This window comes from Microcebus murinus, chromosome 1 (genome assembly GCF_040939455.1).
Source record: "Microcebus murinus isolate Inina chromosome 1, M.murinus_Inina_mat1.0, whole genome shotgun sequence".
Classification (NCBI taxonomy): domain Eukaryota; kingdom Metazoa; phylum Chordata; class Mammalia; order Primates; family Cheirogaleidae; genus Microcebus; species Microcebus murinus.
Window position 1 is genome coordinate 94,452,294 of NC_134104.1, and position 16,835 is coordinate 94,469,128.

The window sequence follows — 16,835 nt, forward strand, 5'->3', positions numbered from 1 at the left end:
ACTGTGTGCTGTTTTATCATATGTGCTTTTTTCTCTGAATGAATGAGAGATCCTGGTCCTTTATTTAAATAACACTTATTCCAATACCTGATTTGTGTTTAATTGGTGGCCAGATGAAGAAACCTAATTAGACAGCTGAAATGGGGGCAGGACATTTTAGGGATGTGTACAGCACAGGGCAGGCCAATATGAAAGCACTAAATTATGATAGAGAGAAATGTAAGCAGCTGGAAAAATATACAACATTGAGAGATGAGACATGCAAGTAAAGCAAACACAGTTCTGTGCAAGCAATAAGCAAGAGCAGAATGGATCCTGCTCAAAGACATGCTAACATTGGCACTGCCACCGATTCTCAGAATTAAATGAAAAATAAAAATCTATATACAATTTGTATTACATTTTAGATACTAATAAAGTTGATTTATACTTTCTCATTCAATATGTCTTGCTTTAACCTTTTTCTTGATTCAAAATATGAGGATTTAATAAAGATTAAAAAATAATGAATAGAAAATTGTTTCAAATAAACTCTTCAAATTTCTCACAAAGATGTAAACAAAAAAAGAAATGAATGCATAATAAAAAAAAGAAAGAAATTTGTGAAGAGTCATTTATGGCCAGAAAGCATTTTCCAATTAAGAAGGATGTTATCAAATGAATAATATTAATTCATGCTTTCATTCATTAATTCATTAAACATTTATTAAGTGCCTGTTATGTTTCAGTCACTGTTCTATATGCTGGGAATATATTAACAGACAATCAATCTCTTCCCTAATTGGGTATTCTGGTTGACAGGTGGGTGAAAATAAATATATTACTTTAGATGATAATGCATGCTTCATATAAGAACAAAGCAGAACTAGATAATAAACAATTTTTCAAAGGGTGGTCACAGAACCTTAATTAAGAAAAAGATATGAAGGAATAAATTATGCATATCTAAGAAAAGAATCTTCCAAATAGCGAGAACAAACCATCGAGGACAATGGTGACATATTCCACAAATAGCAAAGAGGCTGGAGCAGTGTGTGACAGGAAGAACATTAGAAGCTGAGATCAGAGGAGTAACAGGGAGCTAGATCAGGAAGAGTCTATAAATTACATTGGGACTTTAGCTTAACTCTAAGAGCAAAAGGATCCATTGTAGAATATGGAGCAATGAAATGAAATGATCAGCTTTTTTTTTTTATTTCAGTGTATTATGGAGATACAAATGTTTAGGTTACATGTGTTGTCTTCCCCCCCAGAGTCAGAGCTTCAAGCATGTCCCCCAGATGGTGGGCATTGCACTCATTATATGTGTATGTGCCCATCCCCTCCTCCCTTCTCCAATCTGCCCAACACCCTAAAAATGTTGTTCCTATATGTGCACTTAGGTGTTGATCAATGAAACCAATTTGCTGGTGAGTACATATGGTGCTTAATTTTCCATTCTTGGGATACTTCCCTTGGTAGAATGGGTTCCAGCTCTATCCAGGAAAATACAAGAGGTGCTCAGCTTTTGTTTTTATAAGAGCACCACAGCTGTTGTGTAGAAGAACAAAGGGAGAAGCAAGAAGGCCGATTAGAAAGCTATTGCAATTATGCCCATGAGAGAAGAGGTGCCTTGAACCTGAGTTCAGTTAGAGGAGGTGATAGAATGCTGGATGTAAGGTGAACTTTAAAGCATCAGGTCTTATAGCTGGAGTTGATACAGGGTATGAAAAAATAGTAACGTTAAAACATGGAGTACTATTCAGCTCTAAGAAACAATGGTGATATAGCACACCTTATATTTTCCTGGTTAGAGCTGGAACCCATACTACTAAGTGAAGTATCCCAAGAATGGAAAAACAAGCACCAGATATATTCTCCAGCAAACTGGTATTAACTGAGTAGCACCTAAGTGGACACATAGGTGCTACAGTAATAGGGTATTGGGCAGGTGGGAGGGGGGAGGGGGGCGGGTATATACATACATAGTGAGTGAGATGTGCACCATCTGGGGGATGGTCATGATGGAGACTCAGACTTTTGGGGGGAGGGGGGGAAATGGGCATTTATTGAAACCTTAAAATCTGTACCCCCATAATATGCCAAAATAAAAAAAAATAATTAATTTAAAAAAAAAAAAAAAAAAAAAACAAGTCCCAAAACAATAAATGTTGGTGTGGATGTGGAGAGACAGGAACATTCCTACATTGCTGGTGGGACTGCAAACTAGTTCAACCTCTGTGGAAAGCAATATGGAGTTACCTTAAAGCGATACAAGTAGATCTGCCATTTGATCCAGCAATCCCATTACTGGGCATCTACCCAAAAGAACAAAAGTCACTCTATGAAAAAGACACCTGCACTCGAATGTTTATAGCAGCACAATTCACAATTACAAAGATGCGGAAACAACTGAAGTGCCCATCAATACATGAGTGGATTAATAAAATGTGGTATATGTATACCATGGAGCTATACGAAACAATCAGCCATATGAAACAACAGTGATATAGCACCTCTTATATATTCCTGGATAGAGCTGGAACCCATTCTATTAAGTGAAGTATCCCAAGAATGGAAAAATAAGCACCACATGTACTCGCCAGCAAATTGGTATTAACTGATCAACATATAAGTGGACATATAGTAATAACATCTATCGGGTGTTGGGCAGGTGGAGGGGGAGGGAATGGGTATATACATACATAATGAGTGTGATGCACACCAACTGGGGGATGGACATGCTTGAAGCTCTGATTCGAGGGGGGGCAAGATAAATATATGTAACCTTAACATTTTTACCTCCATAATATGCTGGAAAAAGTTTTAAAAAAATAAAGAAAAAGAAATTAACTAAAAAAAAACTAAAAAAAAAAAATGTCTTGTATATTTTAGCTTAAGTAGTTATCAGGCTGCAATTGGGATTTACTTAGATGAAAGAAGACTATAAAAGAGATATATTTTGTGTAAAAAGGCAAGAAGTTCTCTTCTAAACATATTAAGTCAAAGTAGAAATTCTAAGAATCCAGTTGTTATGAGTCTGGAGTTCAAGATTCTACTTGCAGAAACACATTTGGATATTGTCAACATAGAGATAATTTTTAAATTAATGAAACTAGATAAGATTATCTAGCAAGTGTATGGGGATAAGTAGAGTAAGAGAAAGATAGAGGAGAAGGATGAGAAGGGAGGCATGTGGGAGATTGAAAGAAGAAGAATTATGTGGAGGAAAAGAAGAAAATCTGAAGCTGAGACTGTTATGCCAACATCTAAAAAATGAGAATAGGAGAAACCAGCCAGAAATACTAATAGGAGGGCCAGTGAAGAAGTAAAAAACTCAGGAGTAGAGAAATGTTTCAAGAAGTAAGGAATAATTCCTTTACCTAATATTACTGACACTCTAAGTTAGGTCAGAGATGAACACTGGCTATTAAAGTAAGCAACGTGGAGGTCATGTGCAGTCTCGGTAGAGTGGCTGGAGGATTACGTATTTGAAGTGGGATCAAGGGAAAATAGCAAAGTGAAATCAGTCAGCTCTTAGAGATCTGCTGCATAGAAAAGTAGAGAAATGAGATGGTAGGAAGATAGATATATAGACTTAAGAGAGTTTTTCTTAATATATAAGAGCTCAAGTATGTTGATTTGATGATGGAAATAATAAAGTACATGTTGTACAGAATAAAGTACAGAATGTTACTAACACAGGGGAAAGAGGGAAATTATTCATTTGAAGTTCTTCATTTAGGTGAGAGATAATTAAAAAGGCTTACACTAGATTTAGCTTTCATTTAGGATCACAAGTAAAAGTGGATTAAGGTTACAGTTGATAGAAAGTTAGAGGAAGAGTTAGAAAGACAAGTGGAAGGATTTGTCTTTGTAAAGAGCATGGAAGTTAAAAGGCCAAATATATGATATGGATCGGGCAAGTGAGTTAATGTTGTAGTGGCAATTCATATAAGATGCCTCTGTTTGCTTTTGTTTTTCAGGGAAATAAAAAGAAAAAAAATCAGCTAGAGTGAGAATGGGAGCAAAGTTGTTGAAGTGAATAAACTAAAAAAATGACCTTCAATTTCTGGGCAGGCAATACAAAGTCTCGACTAAGATTGGTGTTCATGATTTAAATGGAGGCCCAATAACACCTCTTCCATGCCCTCATTCATCTGCAAAAGCGTAGTGGTGGAATAAACAGAGATTGGTTTATTTGGAGTTTTCTAAGAGAATATAAGATAGACAGTGAGAGAGAAGGGATGCATAATATATACATAAAAGGAATACAAATGTTTGACAATATAATTCATATGCTGAGCAAGGAGACAAGTTAGTACAAAAAGGAAAGTAGAACAGGAAAGGCTAATAAGATCAATACCTTCTAGGCAAGGATGGTATTTTTAAATATAATGACTAGTAAAGAATAGGCACCAGGCCGGGCGCGGTGGCTCACGCCTGTAATCCTAGCTCTCTGGGAGGTCGAGGCGGGTGGATTGCTCAAGGTCAGGAGTTCAAAACCAGCCTGAGCAAGAGCGAGACCCCGTCTCTACTATAAATAGAAAGAAACTAATTGGCCAACTGATATATATATAAAAAAAATTAGCCGGGCATGGTGGTGCATGCCTGTAGTCCCAGCTACTCGGGAGGCTGAGACAGAAGGATCGCTCGAGCCCAGGAGTTTGAGGTTGCTGTGAGCTAGGCTGACGCCACGGCACTCACACTAGCCTGGGCAACAAAGCGAGACTCTGTCTCAAAAAAAAAAAAAAAAAAAAAAAGAATAGGCACCAACCAATTAAAACCAGCAACAAAACAAATTACAACTCACTGATCATAAACAATTGGTCTTCTTATTAGAATTTCGTAGCTGGCTATCATCAATAGTTGTAGGCCCTGATGGAATTGACAATGGTTTGAAGTTGTAATAATAAAGGGAGTGATGAGGACAAATAGGAGGTATTCTTTAAGAAATGGACTGTTTTAAATTGAAATTATAGAAGATTAAAGTTATTAATGATGATGATTTCTATTTAGAGGTTCTGGTGGTAGATTGCTGAAATAGGTCAAAGTACATGTTCACGGGAGAAAAGATTGGGTCAAAAAACAAAGTGCACAGGATATTGGGGGGATATCTATGTGAAAACTGAAATTACCAAGAATTAAAACGCAAATATAACAATTATCCAAGAAATTCAAATCTAAAAAAAACATGAGAAAGGATCACAGAGATTCATAGATGACTACAACCTGGAACATTATCAAGTGTATAGTCTGATAAATGTGCTTCAAAAGCTCCAGATTTGGAGGAAGAAGGAAGGGATAGTGACCTAATAGGGGTGATGAGGAACAACAGAAATACTTGCCCAATCTCTAGCCCAAGATACCAATACAAGAGAGAAAACGGTGGCAACTTGAGAAGTCTATAGAGGAAGCAGTGCTGTTAAGAGAGAACCAGATTTCAGATACATAAAAGAGGTAAAGGGAAAACTTATGGAAAATGTTGAGAATATAGACCATAGTTTTCTAAAAGAACAGTGGAAGAAATTTGGGAGATGACATCAGAAAAAGGAGAATACGAAACTGTCTGAAAATGATATTATGGGAGACCAGAGCTGATGTGAGAGCCTTTCACTTTTTGTGGATTCGAGAGTGGGGCCATAGAGTCCTCAGGACTCAAAGCAAGTGAAGGTGAAGCTGTGAGATTTGGGGGAGAGAGGGTAAGTGTTGTCACCAAGAGCTCTAAGACCTCTGGGGCTCTATCATCATTCCTTCCAATATAAAAATGGGGCAAAAGCTCAAGTTCTTTTCAATAACAAATAATAGCTTGGTTTATATTTTGGTTTATGAAAATAGATTCAGAAGAATAAATATGAAGCCAGGAGGCTTATATGTCATATTTAGTCCTGGAAAATATCAGTCATCTGTTGAGACCCTAAGTAATTAATAAAGTTTTAATTTATGTACTTAGTTGCCTGTAATTTATCCTCAAACCATTACCTAAATTTTGTTCATATATAATTGAACATGCACTCTATTCTAAATATGCATTTTCAAAAATGTACTCTATTCTACACACTAAAATCTCCTATTAGTCTGGCGGGGGTTCCCAATATTCTCTTTCTTTGGTTTATTTTAACAAGATCTGCGATTTATTTTAACAAGATGGAGATAATGAATCTGAAGATTACAAAATACTGAAAAGAGTTTTGTAAGTTCTGGAAATGTATAGTAGTGATGGTTGTACAATATTGAGAATGTTTAGTGACAATGAATTTTACAATGTCAACGGAAAAGAAGCCAAACTCTGTAAAATAATTTTAAGAGGTTTATTCTGAGCCAAATTTGAAGACCATGACCCAGAGCCACACCCAAGGAGAGTTGAGCAGATGGACTCGCTGTGGTTGGGTTACAGTTTGGTTTTATAAATTTCAGAAAAACCGAGGTTACAGGTAAAGTCGTAAATGGAAGGCACACATTGGTTTGGCTCCACAGCTGGGCCATCTTGAAGGGGTGTGTGTTTGTGTTACAGGTATAGGTGGGTTTAAAGACTCTTTGACTTGTAATTGGTTAAAGACATGAAGCTTTTTACCTAAGGCTTGAAATGTTTTAAAATAAGGAGGTATGTTAATCAGAGACAAGCTACTGGACATATTTGTTGTGTAAACTGAGGAGCTGCAAGTTTGTCTTGCATCCCCTTAGGCCTCCTAATGGATTACAAAGGATGTCTCCAAGAAGGGAAAGGGGCATGATGAGGCATGTCTGACCTATTTCCTTCTGGCCTGCAATTTAGGACATCCCCTTAGCCAGGAGGGAGTCCATTCAGTCAGCAGGTATTGGGGAAGTCTTAAGATTTTATTTTAGTTCACAACAGTTAAAATGATTAAAATGGTGAATTTTATGTTAAGTACATTTTACCAATTTTTTTCTCAAAAAGATTTCTGGTATATTTGTTTTATTATAAATAAAAATATTACTTCTTGAACATCTTAGTTCAAGAAAATCTGTTGTAATTACTATTGTCTTAGCCATGCTAGTGTACTTGACATTCTAAGAAATGTCATTTTGTTTTACTTCTGTGGGTTTTTTTGTCTCCTCTTAGTCTAGAATGGCCTTCCATGTATTCAGTGCTTACAGAAACATCTCTGATTCTTAAAATAGTGATTAAGAGATGACTTTGCACATAGACTCCTTGGGTTCAAGTCCTGGATTTTTTATTTTCTTATCTGTGAAATGGGAAAAATAAGTTTTTATTTCAGAGGGTTACTATGAATATTAAATAATTAAATATATGAAAATGTAGTACCTCACACATAGTAAGGACTATATTTGTTGCTATTGTTATTGTTGCTGCTGTTTTTGCTATTACTATTATTTTCATTATTATCACTAACATTTAACTTTTGTCTTCTCTCAAAGTTTTCTCTATCCCTCTAATATGAAAATCAATAGCATTTTTTGATGTTTCCATTTGTTAGGTAGATAGTGAGGGATTCTGGGTCTTCCAGGGACGAAAGTGGGTGCTTTGCCTTGGTGTAATTGCTCCACCCTAATTGTCTCCATACCTGGGGGAGGAGGGAATAGCCTATGAATCTGCCAATCAGAGCTTGGCGTGCCAGCTGCAAAAGAATGCAGAGGACTCTAGCCCACAGGCCAAGTATCATAGGTACCATAAAGTCTGGAAAGTGACCTAGAACACACATGTGCAGCAAGACTCAGGTCATGCAACTTCCAATTGTCCAATCAAAGTGCCTTCATGGTGATATTTGAGGTCCCTATCTGGATACCATATAATAAAACCCAGACCATAACCAAGATCTCTTTTTCTGCTCCGACAAGGAGTTGTCCATGGTGTATGTTGTCTGTGGTGTACGTGTCATGCTTTGTAAACATATGTCTTGCTCTTGCTCTGTAATCTTATCTTGCTCCCCCTCAATAAACTTCTCCTCATGCTTGTCTTACTTTGGTGTGTCTGGTCTTTCTTCAGGCAGGAGCACACTAAGAACCAGCTTTTCACACTCAAACCTGACATACTGAATATGCATTTCATTGTATAGCACTAATTGAATAGATTTTAAGAATGTTTGCTATACATTTTAACATTTCTGAAGTTAGAATGCATCTTCCTATGGACAACATTTTACCAAGATTTACATTTGGTGCTTTCACCTAAGGGCACAAGCAACCTGAGATCACTTTCATTAAATTCTCTGCTTGAGGTTTTTGGACCACAGTAGAAGTGTGAATTTAGAATGCAAACCTTACAATGTAATAGTTAGTGATTTAAATTATCAGACAAAGTTTTATCCCCACCACTAAATATCAAAGTGGAAACTTGTGAATTTCTTTGCTATCCTTTTCTTGTGCAGTTTAATTTCTTGTTTATCTTTGTGCTAAGGATATAACAATTTTGTAGATTACCCTTAAGTGGAAGTCTTCATCTTGGGTATCCTTTTTCTTGTTAGAAGTATATAAAAATGAGTGAAATAGAGATTCTAGCAGAAATTAGAGGAAAGAAGCAAGAAGACGAGCATACAGCGGACAAGGGCCGGAAGGAGGGGTACCTGAGACCACGGGAGACTCCACGGGAGGAGGCTGCGGAGGACAACTGGAGGCTGAGACCACCGGAGCAGCCCGGAGACCAGTGGCAAGGGTAGGTGGATTTGCTGTTTCCCCTCCCCTGCATTTGGGACTGCTGGTAGGCTCCCCAACGGGTGGAGAGACCTGCGGACACCAGCCCAGAGACCGCCACCGCCAGCCAGCGGTGAGCCTGTAGCAGACGTGGCGCCAGGTTCCCAACTTCCTCCGGGCACCTCCGTGTGCACAGACCCGAGCTGCGCGGCAGGCGCCATATTGCCTCCTCCTCCCCTCCGCCGACCCTACCCACGGCTGCCCAGAGAGACAATAGAGTCGCCAGCCAGAGGCACCTCCAGGGAAGGAGACCTTCCCGTTTGGGACCCTACACCTGACTCAGGGGAACTCAGATTGTGAGCTCCCTACCCGCCAGCCCTCCCAGGTGCTGCTGGCATGGTGTTCCCAGGAGAACGGTGCTGACTCAGAGGCTGAGAGACATAGACCCAGCTTGGGCTCCCTGTGGGTGAATTGGGACCAGAAATCCTCTCCCTGGTGGGGATACAGTTTGAACTCTGGGACCCAGAGGTCGGACCTGCAGACCAGATCCCCTGCACCGAGGGCTAGCATTGCCCGGGGCACAGAAGAGTTAAACCTGAACAGCCTACTGAGGTATGTATGCCTCCAGGGGTGGATCGGCGTCCTAGAGGGCAACCCAACTACCAGGAGGACTCCGTGCGCCCAACCTAGGTGGTGTTCCTGTGCAGGGAACCTCCCCGCCGGCATCAGAGTCCAGGGAGGCCTGGTGGCTTGTGGTCTGGCCTGCTGACAGAGGGCCAGGTGTAGCTGCGGAGTTGGGGAGGTTGGAAAAAAGCGAGGCCCGCTCCAGAATGTGGGTCTCAGACAGCCCCACCCCCACACACAGACTTTCTGGCTGAACGGGACCATTCCAACCCTGCCCTGACAGATTTCCCTGGAAGGAGAAAACAGAACTTTGGCCCCTGCTAACGGCCTGAGGGCAGGCTTACCCAACCCAGCTCCGCCCAGAACAAGAGCTGTTAACAGGACACAAAATCAACAGTATAGCCTATTCCTCCAAGCAAATGCCACCTACTGACAGGGACGGCATCTTGCACAGCCTTTCCATGGCACCCACTGACTCAATATACAGGGAGTGGTCCAATTTCACCCACAGACACCACCTAACGCCTCAGAAACTAAACAAGGTGTGTGAATACCCAAACAATAACCTAAGGAAAGAAACAACAACTGATCGACATGGGAAGAAATCAGTGAAAGAACTCAGGAAATATGAAGAACCAAACTGAAAACACACCCCCAAAGAGGAGCACCAGCCCCCTAGAAACGGATACCAACCAAAATCAGGCAACCAATATGACAGAAGAGAAATTTCGTATGTGGATCATAAGAACACTCACCCAGCTGCAACAACAACTCAATAACCAACACAAAGAAACCACAAACAGCCTCCAGGACCTAGAAAAAAGTTCACTAAAGAAATACACACAAAGAAGAAAAGTTTAATCGAACTACTGGAAATGAAGAATCAATTCAGCGAACTACAAAATACAGTGGAAAGTCTCAAGAACAGGGTAGATCAAACAGAAAAAAAAATCTCAGAGCTTGAAGATAACACCCTCCAACTAAATAAATCAGTCACAGAAATAGAGCAGAGAAACAAGAGAAAAGAGCAAAGCCTACAAGAGCTGTGGGATTATGTGAAGAAACCTAATGTGACGGTCAAAGGGTTACCAGAAGGGGAAGAAGACAACACTCAAGGGTTGGACAAGCTGTTTGAGGATATAATAGAGGAAAATTTCCCAGGCCTTGCTCAAAATCTTGATATACAAGTTCAAGAAGCTCAGAGAACCCCTGGGAGATTCAACGCAAACAGGAAGACGTCATGACATGCAGTCATCAGACTGACCAAAGTATCAACTAAAGAGGCCTTTCTAAGAGCTGTAAGACAAAAGAAGCAAGTAACATACAAGGGAAAGCCAATTCGAATAACATCAGACTTCTTTAATGAGACTTTACAAGCAAGGAGAGACTGGGGCCCCATTTTCACTCTTTGAAACAAAACAACGCCCAGCCTACAATATTATTCCCTGCAAAACTAAGCTTCGTATATCAAGGAGACTAAAAAAATTCTCAGACAAGCAAAGGCTCAGAGAATTCACCAAGACAAGACCAGCCCTACAAGAAGTACTTAAAACAGCGTTATGCACGGAACATCATAATAATAACACACGAATATAAAACCAACCCAAACCCAAAGATATTAAAGGCCAGATATTACAATGGCTCAAGACAGAAATCATAGCAACAACATCCAACCCAACAGAATGATCAGTAATCTACCTTACCTATCAGTTCTCTCAATAAATGTGAATGGCTTAAAGTCTCCACTCAAGAGACATAGGCTGGCTGAATGGATAAGAAAATACAGGCCAAGTATATGATGTCTTCAGGAAACACATCTAACCTGCAAGGAAGCATATAGACTAAAAATAAAAGGGTGGAGATCAATATTCCAAGCAAATAGAAGTCAAAAGAAGGCTGGTGTGGCAGTTCTAATTTCAGATGATTTAGTTTTTAAACCAACAAAAGTAGTAAAAGACAAAGAGGGTCATTATATAATGGTGAAGGGTACACTTCAACAAGAAGAGATAACAATTTTAAATATATATGCACCCAACTTAGGTGCACCCAGATTCATAAAGCAAACCTTACTGGAGCTAAGCAAAAGGATTAATAGCAACTCCATAATCGCTGGAGATTTCAACACCCCACTGACGGCACAAGACAGATCCTCCAAACAGAAAATTAATAAAGAAATAATGGACTTAAACAAAACTCTAGAACAATTGGGTCTGACAGACATCTACAGAACATTCTACCCAAAATCCACTGAATATACGTTCTTCTCATCAGCTCACAGGACATTCTGTAAGATTGACCATATCCTAGGACACAAAGAAAATCTCAAGAAATTTAAAAAAATAGAAATCATACCATGTACCTTCTCAGATCACAGTGGAATAAAAGTAGACATCAACCCTAATAGAAACTCACATTTTTACACAAAAACGTGGAAATTAAACAACCTCCTACTAAATGATTACTTCGTAAATGAAGAAATCAAGATGGAAATAAAAAAGTTCCATGAAGAAAACGACAATGGAGAGACAAGTTATCAACTCCTCTGGGACACAGCTAAAGCAGTTCTGAGAGGAAAGTTTATCTCTATAAATGCCTATAACCAAAAGACAAGAATATCACAAATAGACAATCTAATGAAATGACTCAAAGAGCTGGAAAAAGAAAAACAGACCAACCCCAAACCCAGCAGAAGAAGTGAAATAAACAAGATCAACTCAGAACTAAACGAAATTGAAAACAGGGAAGCTATTCAGGAGATTAATAAAAAAAAAGTTGCTTCTTTGAAAAAATAAACAAAATTGACACACCATTGGCTAAGCTAACGAAAAGCAGAAAAGAGAAATCTCTAATAAGCTCCATCAGGAATAAAAAAGGAGATATCACAACTGATCCCAAAGAGATACAAGATACAATTTATGAATACTACAAAAATCTTTATGCACACAAACTGGAAAATGTGGAGGAAATGGACAAATTTCTAGAAACACACAGCCTCCCTAGGCTCAACCAGGAAGACATAGATTCCCTGAACAGACCAATCTCAACAGCTGAAATAGAAAGAGCAATTAAAAATCTCCCTAAAAAGAAAAGTCCCGGTCCAGATGGCTTCACTCCTGAATTTTACCATACTTACAAAGAAGAACTAGTACCTATCTTGCAGAAACTATTCCATACCATTGAGAAGAACGGGAACCTCCCCGACACCTTTTATGAAGCAAATATTACTCTGGGGAAAAGAATCCCTCTTCAATAAATGGTGCTGGGAAAACTGGATAGCCACCTGTAGAAAGCTAAAACAGGACCCACACCTTTCACCTCTCACAAAAACCAACTCACGCTGGATAACAGACTTAAACCTAAGGTATGAAACTATTAGAACTCTAGAGGAAAAAGTTGGAAACACTCTCCTAGACATCGGCCTGGGCAAAGAGTTTATGAAGAAGTCCCCAAAGGCAATCACAGCAGCAACAAAAATAAATAAATGGGACATGATCAAACTACAAAGCTTCTGCACAGCCAAAGAAATAGTCATGAAAGTAAACAGACAATCTACAGAATGGGAGAAAAAATTTGCATCCTATGCATCCGATAAGGGACTGATAACTAGAATATACTTAGAACTCATGAAAATTAGGAAGAAAAATTAAATAACCTCATTAAAAAGTGGGCAAAGGACTTGAACAGTAATTTTTCCAAACAAGACAGAAGAATGGCCAACAAACATATGAAAAACTGCTCAACATCTCTAATCATCAGGGAAATGCAAATCAAAACCACGAGATATCACTTAACCCCAGTGAGAATGGCCTATATCAAAAAATCTCCAAACAATGAATGCTGGCGTGGTTGCTGAGAGAGAGGAACAGTCCTACACTGCTGGTGGGATTGCAAACTAATTCAACCTCTGTGGAAAGCAATATGGAGATACCTTAAAGTGATACAAGTGAATCTACCATTTGATCCAGCAATCCCATTGCTGGGCATCTACCCAAAAGATCCAATGACACTGTACAAAAAAGACACCTGCACTTGAATGTTTATAGCAGCACAATTCATAATTGCAAGGCTGTGGAAACAGCCCAAGTGCCCATCAATCCAAGAATGGATTAATAAAATGTGGTATATGTATACCATGGAGTACTATTCAGCTCTAAGAAACAATGGTGACATAGCACATCTTATATTTTCCTTGTTAGAGCTTGAACCCATACTACTAAGTGAAGTATCCCAAGAATGGAAAAACAAGCACCAGATATATTCTCCAGCAAACTGGTATTAACTGAGTAGTACCTAAGTGGACACATAGGTACTACAGTAATAGGGTATTGGGCAGGTGGGAGGGGGGAGGGGGGCGGGTATATACATACATAATGAGTGAGATGTGCACCATCTGGGGGATGGTCATGATGGAGATTCCGACTTTTGGGGGGAGGGGGGGAAATGGGCATTTATTGAAACCTTAAAATCTGTACCCCCATAATATGCCGAAATAAAAAAAAATGAGTAAAATAATGGCACCTTAATATCCATTGTGTGTTGTTTGGGTGAAATATGGAAATAAGCACTTGTATAATATTTAATATTTGTATTAATAGATCAAAACAATATTGGCTTTTATGCACATTATCCCTCCAAATATATTTTATGCCTTTGCTATTTAACCTTATTCCTTGAAGCCTTGCTATTTCTCCTGTTTCACAAAAATCTAGACAAATGCTTTATATGTAAAATATATTATAACAAGGTTAACTTTAAACTGTGTACTACTTAATTTTGCTTTGTACTTAGGGAACTAGGCTACAATTTATTTATAGTGGTATAATTGATAATGTAAATATTTTATTGAATCCATAATATAAAATGCTATCTTATATACATATCAATTAATAGATTTGTGCCAAATTTTACACAGATTAGATTGTTACTTATAGTTTAAACTTTTAGAACTTATTATATAATCATATTTCTATAGGTATAGTTTTTAAACGAAAAGTGAAAAAACGAAGAAAATACTTCATAAAGAACAATGATAATGGGGTAACTAATAGAGACAGTTTATTTTATTGCATTCTTCTTTCTTCTATCTATACTTTTGCATAATAATTAAAAATAATACTATCAAAATGGGCTGCATGCAATTTAAAATTTGTTTCTAAAAAATGTACTTTGTAGCAGAACATGATAATAGTCTATAAATCACTATTCCTGTGAAAAGTTTTAGTATAAGGACATTGTACAAATAACCTGAAATAATAAATCTTTTGCAAGCTTGATCACCTCTTTGATTGCCTCATATTCATTAAATGTATCTACTTAATGTAACTTTATTTTGGAAATTAAAATCAAATATTCATCATTAAGCTTGAAATATGTTATCACGTTTACAGTACATGTATAATTAAAATGTACAACTTCAATTAAAAAGTATAAAATATTTATTTCTAACAACTTTCTATGCCATTGTTTCTTTAAAGAACTTAAAACTCACAAATAAACTCTTTAATCTCTGCAATTTTAAAGAAATATCAGTTTCTTTTTGGCTTAGTCAATGTTCAGTGAATTTATGCAAAACACCTTTTATATAAACATTGAAACTTCTCTTCTCCAGTAAAGGTTTAAATTACAGTTTTATCCAACCTGCAAATAATTTTGGCAAAAACAAAAAAATCTCAAATAGAAGTATTAACCACTAAATCTGATATATTTCAAGATGTTAAAAAGTGTTTCTGCCAACTTTTCTTGGTAACAACAACTTTCAAATCTCAGTGGTTTAAAACAACAAATGTCTCTTTCTTTCTTTGTTTCTCTCTCTTTTTTTTTTTTCCAGAAATGTATCTCCCTATGTTGCCCAGGTTGGCTTCAAGTGATCCTCCCACCTTAGCCTCCTGAGTATCTGGGATTACAGGTGCAAGCCACCATAACCAGCAACAAGTGTCCTTTGTAACCCATGGATCTATGGTTCAGCTAGACCTCTGCTTGATTCTGCTTTCCATGACTTTGCTATTTTCCATATATCTTCTCATTTGGTGGCCCAGAATGATTTAGTAACTTGTACCTGAGTCATATTTTTTTCTCATGGTAGAAGGCAGAAGCAGAAGCTTAACCAAACCATACAAGAGATTTTAAAGCTCATGAAATATGTCAAGCCTTCTCACATTACATTGGCCAAAGCAAGTCATATGGCCAAGATTTATTACGAGACAGAGAACTATATTTCAATCAAAGGGATGCAGGAAAGACAAAAAATGAGAGTGTTATATGTTATTTTAACATTATTTTAATAAGAAAAACGTAGATAACTAGGAATAATTTAACCACCATACCTCTATACCATAAAATTTGGGCTTGTATTGATGAAAGTCTATAATTACAGGAAGATGTCAAAATCATTTTCAGAAAATTAAAAGCATTTACAGGTACACACTCTAATTGGAAAATCAGGAGGAAAATTCCTTGCTGCAAAAGTGAATAAATAATACATATACTTCTATGCATTTACATTCCCAAAATCTATATTATGGTTGAAAATTATTATCATCCAACCCAAGGTAAGGCTTTGAGAAAAGTCTGTCAATTAAAAAAAACTAAAATAATTTTCCCACCAAGTATATAATAAACTAAATAGGGAGCTAGCAGAGGAGCCATTTTGTGAAACTTACTATCTTTCCTCTGCATCACATTTCCATCTGACTCTTAATTCTGTAACACTCTCATTTTAATAAAAGAAAGAAAGGAATTCTAACTCTGTTTAGTCTAAAGAACCTAAAGGTTTTCAGTGTATCCAACAATATCCATATGATAAAAAACACAAGAAAATTAAAGGGTATGTTAGTTTGAAAACCGTCCATTATAATTATTTTTAGATGCTTACAAGTAGGAAGTGCACGTAAGATGAAATGGAGAAATATTCAATTAAGTGATAAACCATATTTGTAAAAATATAAAAGGATGTTCTTTGGCTTTATATTTGCATATACAGCAAAATAGACTGAAAATACATTATGGCTTTAGATTAAATGCTTAGTTATTATCATTTTTTCCTAGATATTTTCTTTCAAGGAAATCTAGAGCATTGGAGATGTTTTTATAAAAGTAATTTTAGAAATCTGTAAACAAGTACTCACTTGAGTTACAACTATAAATATATTATTTTTCTTATCACTATGAAGGTGAACTACTGAATAGCTAATGCTAATTGTGATGTATCTAGCTTCTCTCTTCAATTTTTTAAAATCTAAAATTGAAGGCAATATAACCTTTCATCCATGCTTACAGTAATCATTCACTATTAATCCATTTACAAAGAAATGACTTAATGCCTTTTGCAACCATTTGGATGGAACTGGAGACCATTATCCTAAGCAAAGTATCTACAGAATGGAAAAACAAACATTACATGTACTCACTACTAAATTGTAACTGACTGATGAGCACACATGTACCCAGATGGAATTAAATCTTCAGGAAATCAAACAGGAGAGAGGGGGAGAAGAGGATGGGTGAAAACCTACCTAACTGGTATAATGAACACTATCTAGGTGATGGGCACACTTTTAACCCTGATTTAAGCATTACAAAAATGATACATGTGACCAAAAACATTTGTACCCCCTTATACT